The sequence below is a fragment of the Bubalus kerabau genome, chromosome 20 (assembly GCF_029407905.1).
Source record: "Bubalus kerabau isolate K-KA32 ecotype Philippines breed swamp buffalo chromosome 20, PCC_UOA_SB_1v2, whole genome shotgun sequence".
In the NCBI taxonomy this organism is placed as follows: Eukaryota; Metazoa; Chordata; class Mammalia; order Artiodactyla; family Bovidae; genus Bubalus; species Bubalus kerabau.
This window is the reverse complement of record NC_073643.1, coordinates 59,120,606-59,126,605: the sequence shown is the minus strand read 5'-3', so window position 1 is coordinate 59,126,605 and position 6,000 is coordinate 59,120,606. Positions and strand designations below refer to the sequence as shown.

The following is a 6,000-nucleotide window of genomic DNA, read 5'->3' as shown; positions in this document are numbered from 1 at the left end:
CCGTATGGCGGCGCGGCCGAGCCCGGACGGAGACCCCGGCGGAGACCGGAGGCGCCGTCCGGGCCGCGGCCGCGGAGGGGCCTGCCGGAGCGGCGCGGACGGCGCGTTCCGGCGCGCGCGCGCGCACCTCAGCCAATCGCGTGCTCGCCCGCCCCCCGCGGCCGCGGCGAGGCTGGCGCTGGGAAGAGGAAGAAGAACATTCGCCCTCCTCCTCCCAGCGCGCGGGCGGCGGCGGCGGCGGCGGCGGCACCGGGGTCACGAACTCTGACCTTTCACTGACAAAAACAATAACAAACCCCTCCTTCCCCGCGACCCCGGCGGCGCCTCCGGGCCCGCCCCCGCCGTCCAGCTCCCACCTCGGCGTCCCGTCTCTCTCCAGCTGCCCCGCGAGCCTAAGCGGCCCGGGGGCTCCCGCCAAACGCCGACGCCGGGAAGCCGGCCTCCCCCCCGCGCCCTGCCCTCCGCGCCGGGGGCCGACCCGCCGCAGACACGGGACCTGCTTCGAGGCCGCTTTGGCGCCAAATCCTGAGGTAAAAATTGAAGGGGGGGGGAAGGGCCGGGGCGGGCTCGGGCCGGCGGCGGAGGGGGCGGGCCTGGCGCGCGGACATGGAGGCGCCGCGGCGGCGGCGGCGGCTGAACTCGACCCTTTTACCTTTGCCACGGGGCGGTGGCGCCGGCCGCTTTGCATAGTGGGCCGGGCCGCTCCCCTCCCCTCCCCGCCCGCGGCCGGCGAGGCGAGCGGGCTCCCCCTGACCGGCCCGGCCGGCGCGAGGGTGGGGGCGGAGGGGGGACACCGCGGCCCCGCCTCACAGTTGGCCCTCCGCCAGCGCCGCCATTTTGTCCTCGGCGGCGACGGCTCCGGCTGGGCCGGGCTCCCCTCCTCCTCCTCCATCGCCTGCTCCTCCCAGAGCCCTCCTTCCCTCGCTCCCCGGCTCCTCTCCCCTCCGCTTCCCGCCCGCCGTTGGCGACCGCCGTGGCCCAACCGCCGTTTCTGTTCCCCCCCCCCACCCCGAAGGGGAGGGCTGGAGGAAAGGGAGGAAGGCGGGTGTGCGGATGCGACCTTATGAGTGACAGCTGAGGGGGTCAATTGGCGCCCAGATAGGAGGGCCGGGGCCTCGCGGCCCCGCCCCCTGGGCCTCTGCCGATTGGGCTCCGCTGGCAGGGGGTGGTCCCCGCGCGGCGCGGGAGCCCTTGGCGGGGCGGGTGCAGAGACCCGGGCGCGGCGTGGGGGCCTGGGGGCGGGGCCTGAGGCCTGGGGGCGGGGCGCGGCCGGGGGCGCGTGGGACGCGCGGGGACGCGGCGAGGGCCGGGGCGCGTCCTCCGCCTGGAGCGCGTCCGGAATGAGTGCTGCTGAACAATAGTAATAAAGGTGATGAAGCATCCTGAACCCAGGGCCGTCGGCTCGTGGGATAGGGCGTTGTGGAAGCGACACCTCTTAGGGCTCCTGCCCGTATTGTCTGCGCGGCTGCGGGCGAATCCCCTTCCTGAGGCTCAATTTCATCGACCCTAAAATGGGAGGATGGGCGTTCTTACCAGGCCGGACCTCCCTTCTCAGCTCGTGTGAGGTGCTCAACTCAGAAAATGGAGTCCAGGCTACTTTGCAAACCTCGAGTCCTGCAGAAGTGTTGTTATGGTTGAAAATGGAGTGTGGAGCCACCTGGAGTGGAAAGCTTACGGGTATGGAGGGCTTCAGAGAACAGAGGGGAATCCGGAGTATTGTCTTTTCATTCCTTGGTTAAATATGTATTCGGTCAGCCCAGGGTCCTGGAATACATTCAGAGAACCAAGTAGACCAGGCTCCTGCTCTTCTAGAATTGGGGGTGGGGGTGATGTGTTGCAGGCCTGAGAAAACTGCCATTGAGTGGTCAGGGAAGGCCTCTGAGAAGGTGATTGAATAGAAGAAACCAAGGAAGGAGTAGCGTGAGAGAGGGAAAAGGGCCAGTGCAGAGCCCCAGGAGGGAGAGCGTTTGGTGTGCAGTGAGGCTGGCCGCTAGTTCATTGCTCCATCCGTTCCCCCCTCTACCTCTGAGCTGCAGTCTGTGAAATATGGTAAAGGTAATGGAGAAGAGTCATCAGCGAGAGTCAAGGAAAATAAAGCTGTGTAATGCATAGCTGTTGAATACATGACTTGGTGGGAAAGCATCAGAAAACCACTTTACTTCCACATTAAAATCCTTTGTCATCCCTTCAATTCCTCAGATACTTGCTGAGCCCCACTATTACCCAGGTGCTAGATTAGATGAGTTAGACATTGGTGGGTGGCAAGTATGTGATTGTAATTCCAAACACCTGCGTTCTGTCCTCTTCCTCCTCAGTGTATCTCTACCTACATACCTACCCATAGATGTAGGCAGAAGCTAGGGTTGGTGTTAACAGTGCCAGGATTTACGAGCCCTGTGACTTTGGCTAAGTTCTTTAACTTGTTTTGAGCCTCAGTGTCTTCATCTGGACAGTGAATAGAACTTTCCTTCTAGAATTCAGGATTAAATGAGTTAAATGTAAATAACGAGCTTAGAAAAGTGTGTAGTAAGTGCTCACAATTGGAGTTATTGTCATGAAGAACTAGCTGTCTGGAAAAGACATTAGATGGTTAAGTGAGGCAAACAGTGAAATTTTTAGACAGTGTGGTGTAGGGCAAAACACTGCATTAGAACTCTGGGGAACTAATTTTGGCTATTATGCTTTCAGCTGGTCGCTTGGCGTCCAGGCCAAAAATGTATTTAGAAAGAGAAGTAGTGGGACTCATACTATTAACAAAACTGTGCAGTGCTTTACAATTTATAAAATTCTCTTACAGGCATTATAGTGCTCAAGTCCTACCAGGACACAATGCTAGAGGTCCTTTTCCTCCCTATTTTCAAACGTTTCTAAGACTTTTCATCATTTTCTTATCCTTTTATTCCGAGCTTGTGCATGAAACACACTGGCCTGCTTTCAGCTTCCTTGAAGGGTTGGCTTACCTTTACCCCAGGCTCTTTCAGATGCTGTTCCCTCTTGCTTAAAACCCTCATTTGCTGTTGCTCACCGCCCCTCCCGCCCCCAGCCCAAGTCCTGCAGATGTCAGCATAAGCCTCACTTCCTTAGGGAGTCCCACTCTGATCCCCCATATCAGTCTAGATCAACTCCTTTTTGTTTACACTGTGTTCTTTTCCTTTATAACATTTCTCTCTGCATAATTACATTCCGTAATGTGATCGTTTGATGGATACCTTTACCATCAGTAGGATTCCCTTTACCTTAATGCGAGCAGGAATAATTTTGCACATCATTGTATTTCCAGCACTTAGCATAGTGGCTCAGTGACTGCTTGGTGAGTGATTGAATTGTTGATACTTTTGATATCTCTGATAAGCTGCTGCTCATTACTGGTGTGTTTTATGTGGGCTTGTTTAGCGGTTAAGAAGCAGTGTCAGCAGTAAAATAAATATCTGTTACAGTATTTGGGTGAGTTAGGAAGTGGTTTCTCAGAGTGTGGCATTGTCTGCAGACATGGTGTGCATGCATCAGTCGTGTCCAGCTTTTTGCGACCCTGTGGACTGCAGCCCACTAGGCTCCTCTGTCCGTGGAATTTTCCAGGCAGGAATACCGGAGTGGGTTGTGGTTTTCTATTCCAGGGGCTCTTCCCTATTCAGGGATTGAACCCATGTCTCTTGTCTCCTGAATTGGCAGGCAGATTCCTTACCCCTGTGCCACCTGGGAAGTCCATAATATGTGTAAGAAACCCAAGAGGAATCCTTTTTTACCCACCTAATGTGTTTATGGTTTTTTATTTTTTTGAGATAAGAAATAGATAATTGTATCATAAGTAAACTGCATGAAAGTTAGTGTGAATGGAACTCTGCTGCTGCTGCTAAGTCGCTTCAGTTGTGTCCAACTCGGTGCGACCCCATAGACAGCAGCCCACCAGGCTCCCCCGTCCCTGGGATTCTCCAGGCAAGAACACTGGAGTGGGTTGCCATTTCCTTCTCCAATGCGTGAAAGTGAAAAGTGAAAGTGAAGTCGCTCAGTCATGTCCAACTCTAGCGACCCCATGGACTGCAGTCTACCAGGCTCCTCCCTCCATGGGATTTTCCAGGCAAGAGTACTGGAGTGGGGTGCCATTGCCTTCTCCGAATGGAACTCTAGTAAACAGCATATATATTCATGCCATTTACTTTAACTGGAGGATTAAAGCACAGTGTGATTTTTCTTGAAATAAAAAATGCTGGTCTTACTCTATCACAGAGAATCCAAGGACAAAGAAGAAGACTTAGTGAGCTTGCAGAGAGTTGGCAATTCAGTCTTTGTAGCCATTAATTTAAAATAGTTACCTTTTCAAAGATGAATCATGCAATAGAGTTATTGAAAATCACCTTGTAATTGCTTTACCAAAGTCACAAGCGGATTTCTCAGATATATATCAAGCTTCTGCTTAAGAGTCTGGTAAATGGAACATTTCTGTTGACTTATTTTATATAATACAGATATTGCAAATGTTACAATATTTTTAAAACAGTCACCCTTTTATTCACTTATTTTTGGATTTTTTTTTTCTGTCCTGTTTAAGAATTTTTTGGTATTATTTTTCAATCCAGCACTTTTGATTCCTTGAACGCCTTAGGGTAACCAAAGAACTCATAGTTTAGTGGAAAAACTAAATATATCTGTCTTTATATATATATATATATATATATATATATATATATATGTATTATTAAATTATTTGTTGCTTTTGGCAGTTTTATTTACGGTGACCTTTAAGTTTTGTTGTCATAAACATGCCTGTCAGAAAGAGGAAAACTTTGTGATAACCCCAGTTTATGAGGGCTTCTGGGAAGTTTTAGTGATTGTCTCCAAGAAGTCAAGTTACTCCTGTCTCTGGAACTTTAAGTGGGGAGATTCCCCGCTTGTAAGATGGGGAGGCGGGGAGCCAGCACTGAGACTGGGGTCGGGACAGGGGCCTCTTGCTCCCTGGGCGGCACAGGGAGCACGGCGGGCATGCCTGTGGCCCCTGCAGCCGTGGCAATGAGCGCTGGCCCGCGTGTCTTGCTCCCTGAATGTCTCTGCGTTTCCAGGACTCCTTGGAATTTTTACCCTTGAGTCCTCTTTCTTTTGTGCCGTGTGCTCCTTTAGTCCCAGAGCATCCGTGGAGCAGATGCTAGTCCCCCTTAAACAGAACTGCATGGGAAAAACCTGAGAAGGATCCGTGCTACAGCTCATCAAGGCTGGCCTCCCACCTGCTGCAGAAGTCCTCTGTCGGAGGTTAGTTTCCTTTTCTCACTTAGTTGCTCGTTTCGGGGAACTTACTGTAGACTTTTTTTCCTCCAGGTATGATTATCACCTTTAACCGAATCTGTCACGCATTGAGAAGATAGGCTCTTCCTTACCTGTTGGAGTTTCTTTTGCCTCAGCATACTCGGCCTGGGGGCTGAGATTCTCTGTGTGACCCAACCCAGCCGTTCTCTCCCCATAGCCCTTGTCAGGGACAGCTGCTTCCTGCTTTCCATCCTTTCTTCAGGTATCCTGAGTGCTTGAGTGTAAGCAGCAGGGACTCTGTACCCAAAGGCAAGTCTCCCTGGGAACACTCAGCTAGTGAGCCACAGTGATGGTGGGGGAGTGGATAGAGGACTTGAAAGCCCAGATTAGGTCATTGGCTTAGGACACTCTTAGGGGACAGAAAGAGCAGCTTTCTATCCCAGCATCTGGGGTCTGGGAGCAGAGGGGTGGGAGGGAATTAGGATGGGAAAGGAAGAGACTAGTTCAGGTACTCAAGTATCTTTCTGATTACCCACGGGCTCCAAGGAGCCTGTAATCATGACAGCCAGCCTGAGGCAAAGTGTGATTTTTAGGGACAATAAAAATTACCTGCTCCACTGTAATAAGAGGCCTTGAAATCCATAATAGGAGGGCTTCCCTTGTGGCTGTCTGTGGTAAAAAACTCGTCTGCCAGGCCAAGAAATGTGGGTTCAGTCCCCGAAGGAGGAATTGGCAACCCACTCCATTTATTCTTGCCTGGGAAAT

At 52.6% G+C, this 6,000-nt stretch overlaps 1 protein-coding gene across 5 annotated transcripts in view; it reads left to right on the top strand.

Moving 5' to 3' along the window:
• Nucleotides 1–285: 285 nt before the first annotated feature.
• NR2C2 (nuclear receptor subfamily 2 group C member 2) overlaps nucleotides 286–6,000 on the top strand; it is a 110,358-nt gene continuing 104,643 nt past the window's right edge. For 2 of the 5 annotated variants that reach the window (XR_008706104.1, XM_055557755.1), the window contains exon 1: nucleotides 400–530. The gene's annotated coding sequence lies outside the window, so the exon portion shown is untranslated. Of the gene's footprint in view, nucleotides 531–1,390; nucleotides 1,678–6,000 lie in introns of those variants that run through there. The other 3 variants (XM_055557760.1, XM_055557756.1, XM_055557759.1) reach the window with 2 other exon arrangements.